General features: G+C 39.6%; 1 protein-coding gene and 1 pseudogene across 1 annotated transcript in view; one reads left to right on the top strand and one right to left on the bottom strand.

Annotated features, from left to right (window-relative positions):
• PRRG1 (proline rich and Gla domain 1) overlaps nucleotides 1-25,579 on the bottom strand; it is a 280,802-nt gene that overhangs the window by 183,963 nt on the left and 71,260 nt on the right. The window lies entirely within an intron of this gene.
• On the top strand, nucleotides 18,630-19,106 carry LOC112655026 (histone H3.3A-like; annotated as a pseudogene).

Below are 25,579 nucleotides of genomic sequence, written 5' to 3'. Positions count from 1 at the left end.
AACCTAAGGAAAATGTATGAAGCAGTGAAGTGACATGATCTGATTCCAGTTTCAATCCTGTGTTGAAGGTAGACTATGGGGCCAGACCAGAGGCAGTGAAACTAGAGTTCTGTTCACTTGGATCATCAAAGGAACAAATCTCATCGGACTAGCCTCACGGGCTCTGGTACATGTAGCCCTTTTCTCTGCCCACAGGCCAGGAAGCCTCACAAACATGCACCTTTGGAGGCTCCTCCTGCCAGTCCACCATGCTATGAAGACAGCTACAAGTCACTAAGGGGTCAAGGGTCAGGATGAGACATGAATTAAAGCTATAAATACCTGTTAATAATATAAGAAAGAGCAAAAATAATTTACCACTCTGACAACATTTTGTACCACAACTGATCCTTACAGTGGATACTGCTCTTGAAATTAATATTTTCACAGAACATCTATACAAAATATGTGTTTCCAGTATACTTGCTAGGCCAAATAGAAAGCGCTATGCCTCAATCTCTCTTTTGCTTCAGCAAAAAGGAGAAACATGACTTCTATCTAGTCTTTTGCACCATAGCAGAAGTTGCTTGAGGCAGCCCACAGCCAGGTAAAAACACAAGAGAGATAGATATTAACTGTAATTTACTTTGCTCAAGAAAACAAGGAAGATTTTCCCTAGAGTGTGAAGTTCTGAAACATTAACAAATTAACATCTGTGAGGATCCAGCTACTATCCCCTCCTGCACTAAGATGGAAATGTAGCCCTTGGGACGACTAGGTGGCTCAGTGGTTGAGCTTCTGTCTTCTGCCCAGGGCGTGATCCTGGGGTCCTGGTATTGAGTCCCACATCGGGCTCCCTGTATGGAGCCTGTTTTTCCCTCTGCCTATGTCTCTGTGTTTCTCTGTCTCTCATGAATAAATAAATAAAATCTTGGGCAGCCCTGGTGGTGCGGCAGTTTAGCGCTGCCTGCAGCCTAGGGCGTGATCCTGGGGACCCGGGATCGAGTTCCACTTCGGGCTCCCTGCATGGAGCCTGCTTCTCCCTCTGCCTGTGTCTCTGCCACCACCACCCCCCCCCCGAATAAATAAATAAATCTTTAAAAAAAAAAAAAGGAAATGTAGTCCTTGATGCTATTGTATCATGTAGATATAGAAAATGATCCTCACGTCTTGATCAGGAGGAAAAAAAACAAAACTCAAAAAACAAGCCTAAACAAATTCAGGCAGGAAAGAAGTTAATAAACAATCACTTCAAATGTTTGGCCTGTGTCAAATGCTCACAGCATTCAACATTTTCTGCTGTACTCATTTTCCTCATTGTTCTAAATAATGACTACAATAGAACACTCTGGTTTCCTGAACTGAAAACTATGCCTACGAGAAGCTTTATTTCAAAGGCAGCTTCTGTCTTTTGTCATGTAGTCATTCAACTATAAAAAGTGTCCTGTCATTTTTCTGTAGTAAGAACCTGCAACCAGTGGACAGGGGTTTATGGGAAACTTCTGTACCTTCCCCTCAATTTTTCTATGAACCTAAAACTGCTCTAAAAATAAAATCTTAAAAAAAATCTTCACACAATCGAAAGCAAAACTAAAGAATCTGCAACCCCTGACTACAACTAAAACCTGTATTTCCCTGCTTTTTTTTAAGGGGGGGGAAGGGCAAAGAGAGAAGAAAATCTCAAACAGGTTCCACACTCAGTGTGAACCTGATGCAGGGCCCCATCTCACAAAGTGAGATCATGACTTGAGCCAAAATTGTGGAGGCCGAGAAAATTAAGGCCATTCCACTTTAAGTTCAGCGTTAGCACCAGTACAACCATCCCAGGTCCCTGTGAATAAGAGCTGAACTTTACCTTACTTCAGTTACAGGAAGAAAACAGCTTGCAGCTTAATGCCCTAGAAAGCCCTATATTAGAATGAGAACAGAGCCCAAGCCAGTGGCAGGAAGCCCCATATCAGAATGAGAACAGAACTTGAGAAATTCCTCCTCCCCTTCTGGAGGTCCCCTAGACCAGCCTATAAAAAATTAAGCTGACCCCCACCTCGGGGTCCAAGTCCCTGCTCCGCTGTGTCGGGTACACTTGGACCCAAGCTCGAGCTTGTAAATCAACCCTCGTGTGTTTGCATCGGTGTCGGCTCCTTGGTGGTTTCTCGGATTCGCAATCTTGGGCACAACATTACCTAAGTAAGTGATTCATAGTAAATGAACTACATAATCTGACTTACTGAATTTTATTTATTCCAAGACACAATTTTCTCTATATTTTGTCATGTATTTTTTTAAAGATTTTATTTATTTATTCATGAGAGACACACAGAGAGGGCAGAGACACAGGCAGAGGGAGAAGCAGGCTCCTCGTAGGGAGTGGGACTCAATCCCCGGACTGGGATCACACTCTGAGCCAAAGGCAGATGCTCAGCCACTGAGCCACCCAGGCATCCCTATATTTTGTCATGTCTTAAATTGGGTTTATTGGGATAACCTTCATAGAAATTGTGTTACCATAGTCATGTGTCATGTAGCAGTTGAGACATAGTCATTGCTGCTTGCATAAAACTTGTTCAGGAAAATTCTTATTTTCTTATCAGTCAAATCCTGTGCATTATCAGTGCTATACATGTTGGGTTTAATTGGTTCTTAAAAAGCCTTCCAAATGATCGTATGATTTAGTATTGAAACAAAAAGTTGAAGTGCAAGATAAAGTTAGGGAAACACAGCAGCAAGGTAAAACTTTGATACTAGTGAAATGAGCATTCATCATTGGAGCAATGACTGAAAGTCTGGAATTTCTTACAATGACCGAGTAAGTACTTTAAAGGACCAATGAAAATACATCAATGAGTAGATGGACTTGGGTTTTCCTTTGTTCATGACATGCTTCCGAAAGGATTGCCTATTGTTACATTAGACAATGCATCTGGATGCAGTAAAAAGTGCCACATATCCTGGAATTGTGAAAGCATCTTCAAGCCAGACAGATTTTGGTGAGACTATGTGATTTTTGCTTTGTTTTGTTTTAGACTTCTTTATTTTAGAGGTAGGTATTGAGAGAGAGAAAGAGAGTTGGGAGAGGGAGAAGGAGAGAAAAAAATCTCAAGCAGACTCCCTGCTGAGCACAGAGCCTGACATGGGGCTCAAACCAACGACCCTGAGATCATGACCCAAGCTGCAACCAAGAGTCAGATGCCTAACCAACTGAGCCACCCAGGTGCCCCAAGACTGTGATGTTTTGCACAAGATTATTATTTTTTTAAGATTTTTTATTTATTTATTCATGAAAGACAGAGAGAGAGAGAGAGAGAGAGAGAGAGAGAGAGAGGCAGAGACACAGGCAGAGGGAGAAGCAGGCTCCATGTAGGGAGCCCAATGTGGGACTCGATCCCAGGTCTCCAGGATCAGGCACTGGGCTGAAGGCGATGCTAAACCACTGAGCCACCCAGGCTGCCCCTGCACAAGATTATTATTAAGGCAATGCCTCATAGTTCTTAGTTCAAGGCAATGTCATTTATAAATAAAGACTGCTTATGACAATTAATGGTATTTTAGATTCAGTAATATGGTAAGTTTAATAAGATCATTGTAACTACTTGGTTCTAAAAAGACCCTAAGAGGGCAAGGATTGAAGCAGGGAGGTCATTTACCAGATAATTATGGTGATCTTGGAGAGGATGGTAACAGTACAGGTGGTAAGAAATGGCTGGATAATGGGTATATTTTGAAGGTAAAGCAAATAGAATTGGATATAGGTTGGGAAGGAAAGAAACATGAGGGCAGCCTGGGTGGCTCAGCAGTTTAGTGCTGCCTTTAGCCCAGGGCGTGATCCTGGAGACCGGGGATCGAGTCCTATGTCAGGCTCCATGCATGGAGCCTGCCTCTCCCTCTGCCTGTGTCTCTGCCTCTCTCTCTCTCTGTGTCTCTCATGAATAAATAAATAAAATCTTTAAAAAAAGACAAAAAGAAAGAAACATAAGAAGGAATAATTCAAGGCTTTTGATTTGAGCATATGGAGAAATAACAATGCCATCAGAAGAGAGTGCATGGAACTTGGTAGAAAAGACTGTGGGACATCAGAGTTCACTTACAGGAAAGTTACATTTGATATGTCTACTAGCCCGTGAAGGCAAAATGTATGGGTCCATCACTGGCAGGTGGGTAGATGAGGTAGTAGAATCTGTGAAGTCCTCTTCTGATCGCTATGACTTTCTCAGTGCAGTAGGAAGCAGGTTACTAGCTGGGAGTAGGGGTTGGAGAGGAGGAGTTAAAGGTTTGAAGAGAGATATGAATGTGTAAAAGAGTCATCTAGGGCCTTGCTACTCAAGGGCCAGAAGTGTCAGCATCACCTGGAAGCTAGTTCGAAATACAGATTCTCATATTCCATGGTGACGTCAGAAACTGTTTATCAAGATCCCCAGGTGATTTACAGTACACTAAAGCTTGAGGTACACTTTAGGGAGAGTGACTAGATAAAGGAAGAACAGTCTGATGGCCCAGCTGCATTAAGGGCCCACATGAGGTATGGGGCATCAATTTAAAGAGAGACCCATCTGCATGGTTATGGGTTTGACTTCAGCCAAATGCACTAGTAGGGCACAGCTGCAGAACAGGCACAGAACTGGATGTGACTAAAATTATAGTTGTTTTAAGTTTCTAAGTTTGAATGAGACAAACTAGTCAAGGATATAAGTAAATATATGCATATATACAAGATGGGGATACAACTCAATTTTTTTAAATAATAAATTTATTTTTTATTGGTGTTCAATTTGCCATCATACAGAATAACACCCAGTGCTCATACCGTCAAGTGGCCCCCTCAGTGCCCGTCACCCATTCACAAATTCACAACTCAATTTTTTTTAACTGATTGGGTACATGACACAAAAAGTTTAGAGACCCCTGGTTTACGTGATATTACCTAAGGTATTACTTCCCCCAGGGATATTTGTTTTTAATAGGGGTTTTGTGAAAGTCAGCATATTTCCAAGTCATCCAAAAATGACTTTTTAGGGATGCCTGGGTGGCTCAGCAGTTGAGGGTCTGCCTTGGGCTTAGGGTGTGATCCAGGAATCTGGATCAAGTCCCACACAGGGTTCCCTGCAGGGAGCCTGCTTCTCCCTCTGCCTATGTTTCTGCCTCTCTCTCTCTCTCTCTCTCTTTCTGTCTCTCCCTCTGTGTCTCTCATGAATAAATAAATAAATCTTAAAAAAATGACTTTTTAGTAGTATTATCTTAGGAGTTCTGGTCGGTGGGGACTAAGAAACCTACTAGTATTCACTGAAATCACATCTAAAATTGAAGAAAGGGCAGCCTGGGTGGCTTAGCAGTTTAGTGTTGCCTTCAGCCCAGCGCGGGATCTTGGAGACCTGGGATCGAGTCCCACGTCGGGCTCCCTGCATGGAGCCTGCTTCTCCCTCTGCCTGTGCCTCTGCCTCTCTCTCTCTCTCTCTCATGAATAAATATATAAAACATTTATAAATAAATAAATAAATAAATAAATAAATAAATAAATAAAATTGAAGAGAATCTCCCACCAAGGTGGTGTCTTGAGTTTTGTCACAGAATCCCTAAAGATTAATTCTATAGGTGGAAATTTCAAACAAGAATATTTTTGATGAAAGTATTTTGTCTCCAAATCAAACACCTGCCTGTATGAGGAAACGTCATGAAATGAGTCCTCAGTGCTTGCGAGTGTACCCATGGTTCCTGCTGTAATAGAGGCAAACTCAGAAACACTGGGCAAAGATCACTTTTGCTTTTTCTTGGGTTTTCAATGCAGCAGCATCTAGGCCATGAGCACAATGGAAAATGTCTAAATTAATAAAACCATAGAATTTTAGAGTAGAATGAGACCCTATAGGTCTTGCAGTTTAATGTCTTATCTAGTCTAGAGATCAATTTCATCCAGCTGTGCAAATACTTCCATTATTGGGAAACACATTCTGGTCCAAGTCAGTTAATTCCAGAGTTGGGCTAATTCCTTTTTATATTACTTCTGCATCTGTCTCCCTAAGGCTGCCACCATTGGTCTTAATTATGCCAAATGGAAAAAGAGAAAATAACTACAAGTCATTTAAAAATTTTCAAAACCTCATTTCAAAAATGTTAAGACTGGGGCACCTGGGTGGCTCAGTTGGCTGAGCGTCTGGCTCTTGGTTTCAGCTCAGGTCATGATCTCATGGGTTGTGAGATAGAGTCCCTTGTTGGGCTCCATGTTCAGTGGGGAGTCTGCCTGAGACTCTTTCCCTCTGCCCCCACCCCTACTCTCACATGCATACACATAGTCTCTCTCTCAAATAAATAAATAAATAAATAAATAAATAAATAAATAAAATCTCTTTTTATTTATTTTATTTTATTTTATTTTATTTTATTTTATTTTATTTTATTTATTCGTGAAAGACACAGAGGCAGAGACATAGGCAGAGAGAGAAGCAGGCTCCATGCAGGGAGCCCAATGTGGGACTCGATCCTGGGACTCCAGGATCACGCCCTGGGCCGAAGTTAGATGCTCAACCATTGAGCTACTCAGACATCCCTAAATAAATCTTTAAAAAAAGTTCAGACTTCTCACATATCAATGTCACCCTAGTGACCCACACTACCTACTGTACTTCTCTTACTTATTCACACCTATGTTAGAATAAGAGCCCTAGAAATGCACACATTTTACAAGTGATCTCTGATCCTTTCAGAATACCATGGGAGTTCTCTGTCCATTAATCTGGACATGACACTCCCATTAATTTAGAATAAGATTCCATTAAGTTTTTCCAATGGCTCAGTTAACACTGTTAATTGATATTGAGCAACAAACCCCCCTGAGTGTTTTTCACATTAATTGCTGTCAGACTGGGTCTCCCCTACCTAGTACCAGTAATCGATCTTTTGGACTTTAATGCAAAGCTCTTGTGTTCCCTTAATAGGCTTTGCCTTGTTGGTTTCACCTCATCGTCCTATCCCATAGGGTTCTATAATACTTCTGATTGCATGATCTGAGGTCTCTGCCAACTGTCCTCTGCAGAAAAGAGTTAACAGGTCTAAGAGTGGTAGCCTTAGAAAGGCCTTCTTGCAAACTTGGCCCTTGGCTGGTGTCTGGGAACTTGGAAGGTTCTTAACACTCCCTCATTATAAGGGTGTCTATCATGCTTAGATTATTTGTACAGTGTGTTTTATCCAGGGGACCTGCCCTGTTTTTGAAAGTCTGGACTTTTGCTACTTGATAGGCAGAGGGTGCCTTTATTACCAGCCTCCAGTAAAAACTTTAAAATGAGTCTCAAAGGGCTTCCGTGGGCAGACACATTGCACACATGTTGCCGCATGTTCATTACTGGGGGAAGAGGATGCTCTGTGTAAGCCCTCCTGGGAGAGCATAACAAGGCCTGCAAATGGATTCCTCTACCTGTGTCTTTTCCTTTTCAGTTCTGGCCCTGTATCCTGACTGCACTGCTGTGATAAATCTTAGTCTTGAGTATAACCATATGCTGATAACTAAGAGTCTTTTTCCATGAGTCCTTGCAGTGAATCTCTGAAAGCAGGTGTGGTATTGAGGATCCCTGATACACCACCTGACTTTGAACTACCTGCAGATCCAAGTTGCCTGATTTGATCTAACAAACATGGGCAGGAGCTTAAGGATGACTATGACAGAACAACTTTTTTTTTTTTTTTTTTTTGACAGAACAACTTTTATAAGCTTAAGACTGTGTCTTCACTTGTTTGGGGTGACAAGTAATGACACTGAATGTTTGATAATGGTGTCTACCATTCAATAAAGCAGTATTTCTTTTCTTGAGCCCCAATGTCAAGTATTTTGGGGAATTTTCAATACAATAGTCTCTCCCTAGAGCTTCTCAGCATTCCATAGCAGGGTGCATCACTGACACACTTCTTTTTTTTTTTGTATATTTTTTTATTGGAGTTCGATTTGCCAACATATAGTATGTGCTCATCCTGTCAAGTGCCCCCCTCAGTGCCCATCACCTAGTCACCCCATCCCCCCACCCACCTCCCCTTCCACTACCCCTTGTTCATTTCCCAGAGTTACGAGTCTTTCATGTTGTTCTGACACACTTCTTAAGCAAAGAAGATATAGTTTCTCTTTTCTTTCTTTCTTTTTTCTTAAGATTTTATTTATTTAATCATGAGAGACAGAGAGAGAGACAGAGACACAGGCAGAGGGAGAAGCAGACTCCCTGTGGGGAGCCCGACACAGGACTTGATCCCAGGACCCCAAGACCACGACCTGAGCCAAAGGCAGATGCTCAACCACCAAGCAACCACTGAGCCACCCAGGGGCCTCTTGTCTTTCCTTTTTATGACTCTCAAATACACAAAAGAAATAAAGGGATGTCTGGTTGGCTCAGTGGGTAGAGCATGGGACTCTTCATCTAGAGGTTGTGAGTTCAAGCCCAATCTTGTGCATAAAGCTTACTTTTAAAAAAGGAAAAAAAAAAAAAAAAGAAATGTAGCTAATAGAAAAATGACCCATCTAACTCCCACCTAGATGTTTCACTCCAGTTCCTTTATTTTATTTTTTAAAGATTTTATTTATTTATTCATGGGAGACACACAGAAAGGTAGAGATATAGGCAGAGGGAGAAGCAGGCTCCCCATGGGGAGCCAGATGCAGTACTCAATCCCAGGATCCTGGGATCAGTCCCTGAGTTGAAGGCAGATAATCAACCACTGAGCCACCCAGGCGTCCCTCCACTTCCCTTTTTTAAAGGAAATGAAATATTTGTGTGGCAGAAGCTTTTTTCTGTTTGCCTCTTTTTTTTTTTTAACTTTTTTTTTTTTTTTTTTTTTTTTATTCATGAGACACACAGAAAGAGAGGCAGAGACACAGGCAGAAGGAGAAGCAGGCTCCATGCAGGGAGGCCAATATGGGACTCGATCCCAGGTCTCCAGGATCATGCCCTGGGCTGAAGGCAGCACCAAGCTGCTAAGCCACCCGGGCTGCCCTTCTGTATGCCTCTTTATTGAAATACTCCAAGCCTCTTCCTCTTAAGAGGTAATGATTACTTTGGGAGTACAGTTTGCTTTTTGTCTGGGGCAAAAAGGGGCATCACTTTTATATGAAAACAAACAGGGATAGATTATAGAGTCAAATGAAAATTTCAGGGAACAGTCAAGTACCTTGGCTAAGTTCTCACAGTTGGCAAAGTAGTCAAGACAGGATTCACATGCAGGCAGTGGTTGTCTCTTCTCCTTTGCTGTTGGGAAGAGTTGCTCTGAAAAGCAGTCAAGTAGCACTGCTCTAGTCCAGTAGTTCTTGCAGTGTGGTCCCCAGAGCTGTAGCATCAGCATTACCTGGAAACGTGCTAAAATGCAGATTCCAGGCCTCACCTCAGACCTTCTGAATCAGAGACACTGGGGGTTAGGTCTAGTAATTTGTGCTTCAAAAATCCCTCCAGGTGACAGAGGTGCAGAGAAAAATTGGAGAACCTCTTTTAGTTTCTTCACTTTAAAACTTCCTATCAGGGGTGCCTGGGTGGCTCAGTGGTTGAGTATCTGCCTTCAGCTCAGATCATGAGCCCAGGGTCCTGAGATTGAGTCCCACATTGGGCTCCCCACAGGGAGCCCGCTTTTCCCTCTGCCTACGTCACTGCCTCTCTCTCTGTGTTTCCCATGATTAAATGAATAAAATCTTAAAAAAAAAAAAAAACTTCCTATCAGTTTGACATTTACTCCCAAGTTTAGTGAATATGATATCTTCCCTGACTCTCCCTTTCCTTTTTACCAGATGTAACATGCTTTTCATTTTATTTTTTTCTGTTCTTCTTTTATTCTTACTAGAGGGGTTTTCAATATTCACCTTAGTTGAAGTCTCTGACCATGCCTAAAACATTTATAGTCTTAGGAAGAGGAGAAAACATCTGGGTATGCTTAGACCTCTTTTGAACTAGGAAATATATAGGCTCCTGGGTCTGTTAAACACTGAAATCTTTCTGAGACGAAACTACTTTGACATCTTGAGGAATTATCTAACTTCTCAAACAGTGTTAAATATGTTTTAGAGCTTAGAAAAGGTAATCTTGGGGATCCCTGGGTGGCTCAGTGGTTTGGCGCCTGCCTTTGGCCCAGGGTGTGATCCTGGAGTCCTGGGATCGAGTCCCACATTCAGGCTCCCAGCATGGAGCCTGTTTCTCCCTCTGCCTGTGTCTCTGCTTCTCTCTATGTCTCTCAGGAATAAATAAATAAATAATCTTAAAAAAAAAGAAAAGAAAAGGTAATCTTCTTTAACAATCAAATTATGGTAAGTAATTACTGCCCAATGTGGTGGTATTTGTGAATGTTGTTCTAGTGTGTTTTTTTTTTAAAGATTTATTTATTTATTTATTTATTTATTTATTTATTTATTTTAGAGAGAGCGCACGAGAGAGAACGAGTACATGCATGTGGGATGAGGGGCAGAGGGAGAGAATCTCCAAGCAGACTCACTGCTGAGCGCAGAGCCCATCATGGGGTTCAATCTCATGACCCTAAGATCATGACCTGAGTGGAAACCAAGAGTTGACACCCAAGTGACTGAGCTACCCAGGTGCCCCTGGAGTGTTTTTAAATATTGTGTCAAAGTGCTATAAAGAAGGCTTGAATAATTATTTAAGATTCTTCATAAAGGTATGTGTAGTAAGCTTTCTTTCTGAGCAATTTCATATGACAATCCTTTATCCCTTTGGTCTCATGGTTCAATTCTTTATTTATTTTTTTTATTTTTTTATTTTTTATTTTTTTGGTTCAATTCTTTATAGTTTAACTTACAAACTGGCTAAGTACAGGTTCCTTAGGTCAGTAGACACAAAACCCCGCCTACTATGAGAGTAGCAGAATAGATGCACTCTGCATTATTATTATTTTTTTTTGCCAATAAATCAACTTTGAAAGATAATGAGAAAGGACACATTGGGGAACAAAAGCAGCCATGGGAAAACCTGTGAAATGTTCTCTCATTTCAAGTCTCATCTTTCATATTTTTCTCATGCAACTCTCTCTCTTCATGCCACTTCAAGCATCTTTTCTTTTTTTTTAAGATTTTATTTATTTATTCATGAGAGACACAGGGGGTGGGGCGGGGCAGAGACACAGGCAGAGGGAGAAGCAGGCTCCATGCAGGGACCCCGATGTGGGACTCGATCCCAGGTCCCCAGGATCACGCCCTGGGCCAAAGGCAGCACTAAACCCCTGAGCCACCTGGGCTGCCCTCTCCTTTTTAATCTGCCTATAGATTTAAATATTCCAGTGGTCAAAAATCCCTGAGGCAGACCATCATGTTTTATAGTCACTGTTTATTAGAGGATCCTCCTGTGTGATGACTTGATATACAGGGATTCCATATGACTTCAAAATGTGAAAGTTAAATGTGAGCTAAAAGGAAACTTGAACATGATAAAGACACACTAATGTTCTTTCCCAGGTTAAATAACTAAACTGGAGGTCCTACAAGGCTTAGCTTGTTTTGAATGTCCTTCATAATATTTTTTAAATGTTTTAAATAGAATGCCGTTATATGAGGCAGGCACTTGCTACTTTACCACATAATAATTCATGAAAATTATTATTATTAATTCTGATCAGTGAGGCTATTATATTGTTTTGTTTGCATGACACCAGAAATCCCTATATTTTGCTACTTATATGTGAGGGGCAATGTTACCATTAACATTAAATTAGGGAATAACAATATTCGATGTTACAGAGGATGGGCATGAAAGTAGTTTTCGCTTGCTTCTTCCCATCTCTCCAACCACACTTCTTTTTTCTTTTTCTTTTTTAAGATTTTATTTATTTATTTGAGAGAAAGAGTACAAGAGAGAGTGAGCAAGCAAGAGTGTTGAGGGCAGGCAGGGCAAGAGACAGAGGAACAAGTAGATTCCCTGCTGAGCAGGGAGCCCAACACAAGGCTTGATCCCAGGACCCCAGATCATGACCTGAGCTGAAGGCAGGCACTTAATTGACTGAGCCACCCAGGTGCACCCCTCCAACCACACTTCTTTGTCATCTAATATCTTACATTAATCCACCCAAGTAGTTCTCATGTCAGATATATTCTAGTTGTATTTTTTTAAATTTAAATCCCCAGGTTCTAGATTTCCAGAATATGCCTCTGATAGAAGATATCTTTTGACAGAATTAAATTCTAAATCTATTACATTAAAAATAAATAAATAAATCTATTACATAAACATTTTTACATTTTACATAGCAACCAAATATCAATATGCCTTCTTCAAGTAAACTAAGGATGAGACTATTTAAAATGTAAAATCTCATTTCCTTAATGGAGTTTAAACTTGAAGTTTACCATTAAAAGGTAATAGACAGTAGCTCATTGAAAAATGTACTAAACTGAATTCAAATCACCAAAATTTACCTCTCTTGTATACAGGGGATTCAAAGATGTAAGAGTCTGTCTCTCTAATCAAATTCAAACACATAAGACAATGTATGATAACTGCTATATCATTGGACAAAACGTATAATGCAAAAATAGGAGTGTGAGAGATTATGAACAGGAAATATGAATAGAATAAAGAACAATAATTAAAACTCTCAGAAACCTAAATATACACTGTCTACAAGAAATTCACTTCAAATATAATCATATAAATCAGTTAAACTAGAAAGGTGGAAAATGATATATCATACAAACACTAATCAAAAGAAAGCAGGACTGACTATACTAATGCCAGATAAAGTAGACTTCAGAGGAAAGAAAATCACCAGGGATGAAGTAGGATATCATATAATGATAAAAGGATCAGTCTACCACAAATGTAGCAATCCTACATATATGTATACACCAAACACCAGGGCTATAAAATACATAAAAACTGATATAACTGCAAGAGAAATAGAGAAAAATCACAATTATAAATTTTTTTTTAAAATTTGTATTTATTTACGATGGTCACAGAGAGAGAGAGAGGCAGAGACACAGGCAGAGGGAGAAGCAGGCTCCATGCACCAGGGAGCCCAACGTGGGATTCGATCCCGGGTCTCCAGGATCGCGCCCTGGGCCAAAGGCAGGCACCAAACCGCTGTGCCACCCAGGGATCCCGAGAAAAATCACAATTATAGTTGAGGATTTCAACACCTCTCTTTCAGTAATTGATAAACCACTAGATAAAGAATCAGCAAGTATATGAAAGATTGAATATCATCAACAACCAGTGAGATCCACCTGACATCTATAAAACATTCTATCCAACAACAACAGAATATACATTCTCTTCAGGTACACAAGGAATATTCACTAAGATAGATCGTATCTTGGGTCATAAATAAGACATTAGCACATTTAAAACACCTGAAATCTCTGTAATGGAATTAAACTGGAAATTATTAAGAGAGGGGATCCCTGGGTGGCTCAGTGGTTTAGCACCTGCCTTCAGCCCAGAGCACGATCCTGGAGACCCAGGATTGAGTCCTGCATCGGGCTCCTGCATGGAGCCTGCTTCTCCCTCTGCCTGTGTCTCAGCCTCTCTGTGTGTGTGTGTGTGTGTGTGTGTGTGTGTGTGTGTGTCTCATGAATAAATAAATAAAATCTTTTAAAAGAAGAAATTATTAAGAGGAAGTTAACAGGAAAATCTCCAAACATTTGGAAATTTATTTATTTATTTATTTATTTATTACATTTGGAATTAAAAAAAATTTTTTTAAAGATTTTATTTATTCATGAGAGACACAGAGAGAGAGAGAGAGAGAGAAAGAGAGAGAGGCAGAGACACAGGCAGAGGGTGAAGCAGGCTTCACGCAGGGAGCCTGATGCAGGACCGATCCTGGGCCTCCAGGATCACGCCCTGGGGCTGAAGGCAGGCAGGCGCTAAACCGCTGAGCCACCTGGGGTGCCCTACATTTGGAAATTTAAATACCACACTTCCAAATAAATCAGGGAAACAGAAGTCTCAAGTGAAATTTTAAAAATATATTTATAAAAGGAATGAAGAAAATAAAAAAAAAGCATTTCATGCCTTCTAGGCTTGCTTTCTTCCTTGCTAACCCTTTCCATTGATTATTTGGGCACAGTTTTGGGTTTTTTGTTTTTTGTTTGTTTGAGAGAGAGAGAAAGACAGAGTATAAGCAGGGGTAGGGGCAGAGAGGGAGAGAGAAAGAGAGAAAGAGAGAGAGAGAGAGAGAATCTCAAGCAGGCTCCAAGCTCAGCACAGAGCCTGATGTGGGGCTCAATGTCAGGACCCTGAGATTATGACCTGAGTCAAAATCAAGAGTTGAACACTTAACTGACTGAGCCACCCAGTGACCCCCTGGGCACAGTTTTGAATGTGTTCTGAACTGATTTACACACATCACTAAAGCAACAAATCTCTTACCATTTGTAAAATGGACTCAGATAAGACTACACATGTTAGTCAGTTAGTCATCCCTGGAGGGGATGGGGATTCACAGAAAGAGCATGAGAAATGGCAAGAGGAAGGTATACTGCCTGGATCTCTAAGGGAGTATCTGCTAGTTGTGGAATTACAGCCAGTAATATATAGATACAAAATACATAGAAACTAAAGCACCCCTATACAAATCTCCTTGCAGATTATGAATATATATATACAGTCATATTCGTCACCCACACTTATTGAGAACTGAGAAGTCAGGGAAAAGAAGGGATGTGGACACATCAGTAAGATTTTTGAAAAGATTTTATTTATTTATTTGAGAAAGAAAGAGAACATGAGCAGGGGATGGGGGGCAGAAGGAGAGGTAGAAACAGAGTCCCTGTTGAGTGCAGAGCCCCGACATGGTCTCCATCCCAGGATCTGGAGATCGATCTGAGCTGAAGTCAGATGCTTAACCAACAGAGTCACTCAGGCGCCCAGACACATCACTAGGATTAAGAAGTAAATCTGACTACTCAACAGCTATTTATTAAGCCCCTACTGGAGTCATATTATTGTATTAAGTGCTGCAGAGGCAAAGGAAGAGAGAAAGAAAGAAAAATCCTTCAACAGCTTTATGCTCTAACTAAATTAAATATAGAGAAGAGGAAATAAAAATGGTGGAACTCCATTATACAAACTACCAAAATTAATCACAATCCCCTCCAATAAGATTATAAAGTTATTAATCTGGCATGTCCCAACCATGGAGCTAACAGCAAGGATTTAAAATGGAGTGAAGATTAAAAAGGGGGTGAGGGAGTAGGGGAAAAATAAAATAAAAAGGAGGTACAAGATAGGAAAGTCAAGTGGTGATTTTATTAAATAAAAGTTAAAAATACTTGTTATGGTTGAATTCACAGATGAATGTGAAAATTATACCAAGGAGTTATTACTGATGACCTCCTAGAAATTATAGTCCAACTAGTCACATATGGCGGGAAATAGCAGAAAGGTTTGCAAAAAGGACAAAAGTAAAAACAAACCAACAAAAAAACTTTTGATAACATAGAAGAGGCTATTTAGAATAAATAAGGCCATGTAAAAACAAAAAGGGGATTTGTTAAGCATGTGATGATGAAGTGGAGTGAGATGACAGTATTTTTCTTAGTGTTCTTGTATCACACATATATTTCAAGCCATTTGTAACTTCTTTTTTTTTAAGATTTTTATTTATTTATTTATTCATAGAGACACACACACAGAGAGAGAGAGAGGCAGAGACCCAGGCAGAGGGAGAAGCAGGCTCCATGCAGGGAACCCGACGTGGGACTCGATCCGGGGCCTCCAGGATCACACCCCAGACTGCAGGTGGCACTAAACCGCTGCGCCACAGGGGCTGCCTGCCATTTGTAACGTTTATTAAAAGACTCAATAGTTGATGACGTTATGATGATCCCACATCAGTTTCTCTTCCCTTTCCCAGTTTACAGGTATGGAAGTTAGGTTAATCATGTATTGTTTGGAATTATTCACATCTGCAGTATCAACTCGGTATCTTGAGATATAAATAAAGGTGTTAAGATATTGCCAATTATAGGACTCCTTCACTTGGGGCTTTTTTTCCCAAGATTTTAAAAGTTAAGAGAAACTTGGAACCACCTAATTGACAACACTGAAGCTATTATCTGGAGCTATTATCTGAAGCTATTAATTTTAAGAGTGCTCCTGACTTATAGACCTTTGCATGCTCATTGTTTGTGAAAAAAGAATTGTTCAGATTCACACATAATTAAAGTTTAACTCTTTATAGCATGGGCCCATGTTATTATTAAAGAATAAATATAATACCTCAATTTTAAGTTAATTTTGGACTATCATCTTACTACAGATTCAAAACCCAAATACAGTTTATCACAGGAGTATGGCACACATTACTTTGTGTGCCAGCTGACCACTTGACCAAAGGTTATCTACCCAGAACCTTTTATTTATTTATTTTTAAACGATTTATTTATTTATTTTACGGGGGGGGGGGGGGAGCAAAGAGAGAATTCCAAGCTAACTCCCAGCCAAACACAGAGTGAGAAGCTGGATGTGGGGCTCAATCTCAGGGCCCCGAGACCATGACTTGCAGAAATCAAGGGTCAGATGCTCAACTGACTGATCCAGAACCTTGTAGTACAGGAATTATAACTATTATCTTCCTGAGGAAAGGTCTCTACTAGTTGCCTGACACAGCATACACATTTTGACAGGCCCTGGCTTGATACTGGGTACTGCATGACACAAAGAAACTGCAGGCTACTGCTATCATTCCTCAGATTTAGCTTAAACTTTACTTTCTCTGGTTAGTACTAGAAGGTCTCATTCATTTGTCTGGTTGTTGGCTTTACATCAGGTGAGGCAGGGGATGAGTTGGCCATGTGCCTCTCATCATCCAGCTAGCCCCAGGAACACTTGGGCTTGTTCAATGGTGGTGATTATAGGGTTCCCAAGAGCAGCAAAAGAGAACAAGCAATTTTCAAGTCTCTGTTTATGTCATATTTGCTATAGTCCTATTAACCAAGGCAAGTCACATAGGCAAGCACAAAAATACTGTGAGAGGGAAATGCTCAAAGGCATGGACAGTGGGAGGAAATCATTGCAGTCCTTTTTGTCAATAATATTCCATAATTATTATGGTAGTTCTAATTATATGAACTCATCCTCTGAGTTGCTCATGTTAAAAACCTCAGTTATTTTCTACCTCTTTTTATTTTTCCTAATATAACATGGGAAATCATTTAAATTAGTTAAATAAATTTATTTTGTGGGAAATCATTTTTCTCAATACTTTAAGAATTTTGCTATTAATAAAAATAATGATCACAAATCACAAATTATTGTTTTGATTAATCATACTTGAAAACTGAAGAGAAATAACATAATTGATAAACTAAAATGTTAAATTTATTTAAAGTCCCTTATAAGAAAATGTTACTTAATATCCCAGTAATATATTTCATTGTGTGTTTTCATACAAATATGCAGAGGTCACCACCAATAATAATAAGTGGTAATATTTAAAGTTAGAAAAAAATATTAAGTAGTACTCCTGGCTTAGGTGATTGTGCATATATGCCTTTTATCTGAGGTTGGCAGCAAGTGAAATTAAATGATTTTCCCAATGACTGCACTGCTCTAAAATATCCCTGTGTCTGCCTTCCCCCTCTCTGCCTCCTGATCGTAGAAGCACAGAGCAAAAAGCCCTCGAGTTCCTCAACCGCCATGTGAAACAGAATATATTCCTGGCCACCTAAAACCTCTGGTATGTATGGTTGTTCAAAACTAGTTTTCTAGACTCCTACTATCCTTTTGAGCAGCTGAACAAAGGCTGTGGCTCTTACGTGGGAAAGAGTCCATCGGGAGTGCTGTGAACCATCTTACAATGACTTAAAGATGTTTATTTTTCTCTCATAACATAAAGTCTGAATATATATGTGCCTGCTGACTTTGATTCAGAAACTTGACAATATCAGAACTGGTATGTGCTGATTTGACCTTTTTTCTCCTTTTTGAATCCTTATAAGATGGCTGACCCAGCTCTATATATTTAGCAGACCCAGTGTGATATATAAACAGGGGATCCAAGTGACACCTGGGTGGCTCACTCCATTCAACATCCAACTCTTGATTTTGGCTGAGGTCTTGATTTCAGGGTGGTGAGATCAAGCCCCAAGTCGGGCTCTGTGCTCAGGGCTAAGTCTGCTTGTCCCTCTCCCACCTCCTCCCCTTCTGCCCTTCTAACTTCCCCCTCATGCTCAAGTGCTCACTCTCTCTCTCTCTCTCTTAAATAAAATCTTAAAAAAAAAAGAGTATCCAAAAGTTAATGGTTCTTAAAGCAAGATTTCCCAAAGCTGAGTGATACAGTCAAGGAAAATAATTTTCCCTCTACCCTTCTATGTTCTTGCCTGAGATCCCCCATAATAAAAGATCAATAGAAGAAAAACAGAAGTTTAGTAACACGTATACCTCCTGTATACCTGGAAGAGACCCAGGAAAACTGAGTAACTCCCTGAAATGGCCAGAGCCACCACCTTAAATACTATCTCCAGCTAAAGACAAAAGATGTTGGGGAATGGGGGAGCCAGTTAAGGGAGGTCACCAGGAAAAGCACAGTAAACACAGGTAACATTGTTATGCAGATATAGGTCTTAGCCTTCTCCACTGACAGATTCCTAGATTCAGAGTCATCCTCTTCTAGCAATACAGAGAAGAGAACACCCTTAACAAATGGAGATTCGAATTGTGTTCGCAGTCACTTGCCAACAGCGCCAAGCTCCAGCCGAAGGAGAAGGGGGGTAAGTAAGGGGGTCTCTGTACCATGGCTCCTACAAAGCAAACTGCCCGCAAATCGACAGGTGGTAAAGCACAGAGGAAGCAACTGGCTACAAAAGCCGCTCGCAAGAGTGCGCCCTCTACTGGAGGGGTGAAGAAACCTCATCGTTACAGGCCTGGTACTGTGGCACTCCGTGAAATTAGACGTTATCAGAAGTCCACTGAACTGATCTGCAAGCTTCCTTTCCAGCGTCTGGTGCGAGAAATTGCTCAGGACTTCAAAACAGATCTGCGCTTCCAGAGTGCAGCTATCGATGCTTTGCAGGTAAAATGGAGGCAAGTGAGGCCTATCCGGTGGGCCTCTTTGAAGAAAACAGCCTATGTGCTATCCATGCCAAACGTGTCACAATTATGCCAAAAGACATCCAGCCATCACGCTGCATAGGTGGAGAACATGCTTAAGAATTCACTATGATGGAAAATATTTCATTCTTAAAAAAAAAAAAAAAATTTTTTTCTCTTCTTCCTGTTATTGGTAGTTCTCCGAACGTTAGATTTTTTTTCCCCCCATGGGATCAAAAGGTACCTAAGTATATGATTGCAAGTGGAAAAATAGGGGACAGACATCAGGTATTGGCAGTTTTTCCATTTTCATTTGTGCGTGAATTTTTAATATAAATGCGGGGACATAAAGCATTAATGCAAGTCAAAATGTTTCAGTGAACCCGTTTCAGCAGTTCAACTTCATAACAATTATAAATAAACCTGTTAAATTTTTCTGGACAATGCCAGCATTTGGATTTTTTTAAAACAAGTAAATTTCTTTCTTTCTTTTTCTTTCTTTCTTTTCTTTTCTTTTCTTTTCTTTTTAAGATTTAATTCAGAGAAAGTGAGAGAGACTGAGAGGCAGAGACACAGGCAGAGGGAGAAGCAGGCTCCATGCAGGGAGCCCGATGTGGGACTTGATCCCGGGGCCGCCAGGATCACACCCCGGGCTGCAGGCGGCGCCAAACCGCTGCGCCACTGGGGCTGCCCAAGATGTAAATTTCTTATTGATGGCAACTAAATGGTGTTTGTAGCATTTTTATCATATAGTAGATTTCATCCATTCACTATACTTTTCTGAGTTGTCCTACATGCAAGTACATGTTTTTAATGTTGTCTGTCTTCTGTGCTGTTCCTGTAAGTTTGCTATTAAAATACATTAAACTAGGGATCCCTGGGTGGCACAGCGGTTTGGCGCCTGCCTTTGGCCCAGGGCGTGATCCTGGAGACCTGGGATCGAATCCCACGTTGGGCTCCCGGTGCATGGAGCCTGCTTCTCCCTCCGCCTGTGTCTCTGCCTCTCTCTCTCTCGATCTCTATGTGTGACTATCATGAATAAAAAAAAAAAATTAAAAAAAAATACATTAAACTATTAAAAAAAAATGGAGATTCTCCTTATAAAAGGAAGTTTCCCTCACAAAAAGGTAACTTCTACTGTTTTCAGTTTTTCTTGTGTCCGAAGTTTTTCAAAATTAATCAGCCCCAAATAATCCTTATGCCAAAGAAGCATATTTTTGAGGTGGTAAATTCTGTTTCCCTTCAGTGGCCAACAGTAAGTTACTATTTTTTTTTTTTTTTTTTGCAAGTCACTAAATTATCTGAGAGAGACTCACTCCTTTTTTTCAGCAAATGTTTATTATTATGTGGGGAGCACACACATTAGCAAAACAGTAATAGCCCTGTTCTCAACAATCCTATATTGCAAATCTTTTTCTTTTCTTTTTTTTTTTAAATTTTTTTCTTATAATGTATTTTATTCTGATGAAGTTACACAAGTACATACCACTTTTTAAAGTGCACTTAACTTAGAAAAATAGACAAAGCTTCTAAAGGTTTACAAATAAAACATAAATTTTTTTTTTTTTTTTTTTTTTTTTTTAATTTTTATTTATTTATGATAGTCACAGAGAGAGAGAGAGGCAGAGACACAGGCAGAGGGAGAAGCAGGCTCCATGCACCGGGAGCCTGACGTGGGATTCGATTCCGGGTCTCCAGGATCGCGCCCTGGGCCAAAGGCAGGCGCTAAACCACTGCGCCACCCAGGGATCCCAAACATAAATTTTTAATGTAAAGAACATTTTAAAATATTTTAGATGGCAAACAAGGCTTACTATTTTTGATGTAGACCAAATATGTAATGTTATTCTATTTTTAAAAATATTTTATTTATTTATTCATGAGAGACCCAGAGAAAAAGAGAGGCAGAGACACAGGCAGAGGGAGAAGCAGGCCCCATGCAAGGAGCCCGATGTGGGACTCAATCCTGGGACTCCAGGATCACACCCTGGGCTGAAGGCAGGTGCCAAACCTCTGAGCCACCCAGAGATCCCCAGTGTAATGTTATTCTATAACAAGTGTGTAACACACTGGTAATCCACTTGGATTTGCAGAATTCTTATTTGGAATAGAATCTGATGAGAAATAAATCTAAGTGAATTTCAGTGCAGGTGTTTCAATAAAATTATCACTACCACAGCCTGTTACATCAAAATCGAACGCAGGGGCACCTGGGTGGCTCAGTGGTTGAGCATCTGCCTTTGGCTCAGGTCGTGATCCCAGGGTCCTGGGATCAAGTCCCACATTGGCCTCCCCACAGGGAGCCAGCTTCTCCCCTCTGCCTGTGTCTCTACCTCTCTCTGTGTCTCCCATGAATAAACAAATAAAATCTTTTTTAAAAAAGAACAAAATACAAAATCTAATGCAAAACACAGTAAGATTGAGAATGTAAGATTATTATTTTCCCTTTTGCCAGAATTCTACAGTAGCAAAAATCACACCCACTCATTGAATTGAATGTTCAGGGTGGAAATAATGCCACTGTCTGAAGGCGCTCAGTGTTTGGTGTTGTTAAAAGAGAAGATGATGCACATTACAAATTATCAGAGTTTATTTGAGCAAAAAATCAATTTGCATCTAGCAGTGCCAAATGAAAAGTGGCTAGGAGTATTCTGCAATAGGCGCCAGGAGAAAGACTGCATAGAGAAAAGTGCAGAAGCAAAGAAATTATTTGACTGGCTTAAGGCTGTGTTGGCTATTTGTGCTTGGCTGTCCTTAGGTTTTGATTTCATAATCTTGAGGCATTTGCATGCTTAGATTAATTTGCTTATATAGGCCGCTACAACATGAAAGCCACCTCATTTAATTAATTTAGCAGTGTCAAGACCAGTGCTTCTCAGGTGGCTAGGGTTCTAGGCAGGGGCACCAGTACCATGACTGAATCTACTTAGAAACAAATTTCTAGGACTTACACTCTTTGGGCCTGATTTTTTTCTGCTCATGAGGTAGTGATGTTATGTTTAAAGAAGGTCCACTTCTGCTTTAACCTCACCACTCAGGCCAACAGAATAATAAGGAAAACTTGACAAAGTATGGCAAACTGAAAAATCACCACTAGAATTGTTCTTGTGGCCTCTGCAATACTAGAAAAACTTTCCTTTTGTTGTCACCAAAGTCATGGTGAGCATAGATGAACATTTGTAAAGTAACAAGCAACTACTGGAGCTAGGACTCTACAAGCCTAAGAGGAAACACTCTGTTAACTAGCAGCCCTGTAAAATCATCAGATTTATTCACAATCTGAAGAAGAAGTTACATCTGGCTACCAATATAAACTCTGTAGCACACAAAATTTTAAATATTTGGATAAACATTTTTTTGGTAATATTTAGATAAACATTTATAATAGAGTCATTGTCCAAAAGTTGTTTCCTTTTTTTTTTTTTTTAAAGGACTGAAGATGAAGGTACCATGTTTAACTGCACAAAAAAGCAAGCACACCCCTTGACTGTGATCAGGTATAAGGAGGAAAGATCACAGACATTGAGAACTTAGGATTTCTGATTTGGAGGCAGAAGGGGAGGGTGGCTTTTGGAACAAGTTGCCCATGACAGACTGATTTCTTCTGACTCATCAAGATTGGCTCTTTGGCTATGTCAAGATGCCATCCTCTTCCATTCTCATCCCCTCCCATTCTCCCGGGCCTTGAATGTCAATAAGTAATGTTAACATTAATGTTTAGGTGCACCTAGTGATAAAGTACTTTTTAAAAATTAAAGGCCACATTATGTGTTTCAAGTTACCAACAAACTTGTGATTTGTGTCTAATTAGTAATCTGTCTTTGGGGTATGATGATATTTGATTTAAAGCCTAGTCATGAGGAAAGGGAGGATTTCTACTGCTGAAAATGAATAGAGAAAAGTGAAGACCCTTTTGTTTGAGGATACTAGAAATATTAGAAATGAAGATGAAAATGAAACATAGTTGAATAATGGAAGTTAATTCCTTCTGAAATTAAAAAAAATCTAACAAGGTTTAATTTAACTTAATTTAAATTTAATTTAAAGTTGAGAGGCACTACTATAACACTAACTGGAATTTTTTAAAATATTTATTTATTTATTTATTTATAGATTTTATTTATTCATGAGAGGCACAGACGCAGGCAGAGGGAGAAGCAGGCTCCATGCAGGGAGCCCAACGTGGGACTTGATCCTGTGTCTCCAGGATCACACCCTGGGCTGAAGGTGGTGCTAAACCGCTGAGCCACCTGGGCTGCCCATGGAATTTTTTTTAAAAAGATTTATTTAAAAAAAAAAAAAGATTTATTTATTTGTTTGTTTGAAAGAGAGAGATGGAGAGCAAGCATGAGTGGGACGAGCAGAGGGAGAAGAGCAAATCCCAAGCAGACTCCACACTCAGCCCAGAGCCCAACGCAGGGCTTGACATGAGGCTCGTTGCTGGGCTCAATCTCATAACCCTGAGATCACAACCTGAGCCAAAACCAAGAGTCAGATCCTTAATCAACTGTGTCACCCAGGCACCCCAACTAACTAGAATTTGAATAAAAACTTAGGGGCACCTCGCGGGCTCAGTGAGTGGAGACTATGACTCTTAATATCAGGGTTGTGAGTTCGAGCTCCATGTTAGATGTAGAGATTACTTAAAAGTAAACTCTTTAAAAAAATAAGTAAAAACTTAAAAATAATTAACAAATAATAAAATTTATAATAAAAATTGGAACTTAATAAAAAAAGAAAAATTATACCAAACTTTACTAATTTTTAAAAAAAGAAACAGATAAAGCTGAGAGGTGGTAACCTTCTAGGCAGTATTTAAAAACCAGCTTTCTTGTTTACAAATGCTCATTGTAACTCCACAGACTGGCTGACATAGAATTTTGGATTAGCTTAAACATTAATTGTGGAATGTTTCATGTTGGGCTTTTCTCTTTTTTCACAAGTACATATCCCACTCTATATTTTTTATTTTTATTTTTTTAAAGATTTTATTTATTTATTCATGAGAGACACAGAGAGAAGCAGAGACACAGGCAGAGGGAGAAGCATACTCCCTATGGGGAGCCCTTTGCAGGACTTGATCCCAGGACCCTGGGATCACGACCTGAGAAGAAGGCACTCAATCACTGAGCTACCCAGTGCTCCCATATCCCGCTCTTTAAATTTACAAATAATGATAGATGTTTTCAGCCTCAGTTAGATGATTTTTTTAAAGCCCATATGTATTTAAGAATTTATTTAAAATTTTAAAAGAATTTATTAAAATTGAATATTTTTATAGTGTAGTGGGTAATAAAAATAAATGAAAAAATACTATCAAATCTCATCTTTATCAAAATCACCCTTTATCAAGGAAGTCAGCAAGTGACTATAAAAATCATAGCTCTAAAATATAGAACGTAGGTGAATGTAAAGCTTTTTCTGTCTGGCAAATCTTCCAGTATATTTGCTGTGCCTTACTTTTTTTTTTTTAAAGTTTTTTTAAAATTTATTTATTCATAGAGATACAGCTAGAGAGAGAGGCTGAGACACAGGCAGAGGGAGAAGCAGGCACCATGCAGGGAGCCCGATGTGGGACTCGATGTGGGACTCGATCCCGGGTCTCCAGGATCACGTTCTCGGCTGCAGGTGGCGCTAAACCGCTGCGCCACCGGGGCTGCCCTTGTGCCTTACTACAGTCAAAACAGTCAGCTGGAGTTTACTAAGTCCTAGGACCCAAATGAAAAATGTTTTTTTCTTATTAATGGGGAAGATCCTTTTCATACCAACAGAAATAAAATAAGTTTGAGCATTGATACAAGAATTGTCAAACTGAAGAACACTTCTCTGAGGGCTCAATCTAGTTCTTTAATATCAGCAACATGAAGGAAGATATTTTACTCATTCGCATTTTATAAATACATATATTAAAGAATAGGTAGCCCATTGTACGTTTAGCTGTTCTATAAATTTTGTATACCTTCATGGTTTTCACTGTGGTTTCCCTTAACTTACTTTTATTGGGATAAAGTTGGTGGACTCCCATGCTACAACACGAATAAAAATAGTGGCTTTGAGAGCTATGTTTGTGATAATATTTTCGAATATATATATATATTTTTTTTCAAATATATTTTTTTTAACCAAAATCTTCACATGTTAAAATTAATTTGAGTAATGCATTTCACAATAAAAATCTATATGGGCACCTGACTGGCACAGTCAGAAGAGCATGTGACTCTTGACTTCCAGGTCTGAGTTCAAGCCCCATGTTGGGTGTAGAGATGATTAAAAAAAATAAACTTAAAAAAAATCTGTAAGATTATCTGTAGAAGCCTTAAAAGATATTATTTCTGATATATACACATACACTCTCCTAACAATTTAGATAGATTTATATGCTGACAAAATGTCAAACAAAGATTAAAAGATGAAAAGGAATTTTAGAAAAGAAAATTTGGTTGCTCCTATACCACATATGCCATTATTGATTAAAATAAAAATCATGTTTTTTAAAATATTGACACATAAACAGAAAGATTTTTTAAAAATATTTTATTAATTTATTCATTAGAGACACAGAGGGGCAGAAACATAGGCAGAGCGAGGAGAAGCAGGGAGGCTGATGC

The sequence above is a fragment of the Canis lupus genome, chromosome X (genome assembly GCF_003254725.2).
Source record: "Canis lupus dingo isolate Sandy chromosome X, ASM325472v2, whole genome shotgun sequence".
NCBI lineage: Eukaryota > Metazoa > Chordata > Mammalia > Carnivora > Canidae > Canis > Canis lupus.
Note: the sequence above shows the minus strand (reverse complement) of the source record. Positions and strands in the feature narration are given on the sequence as shown.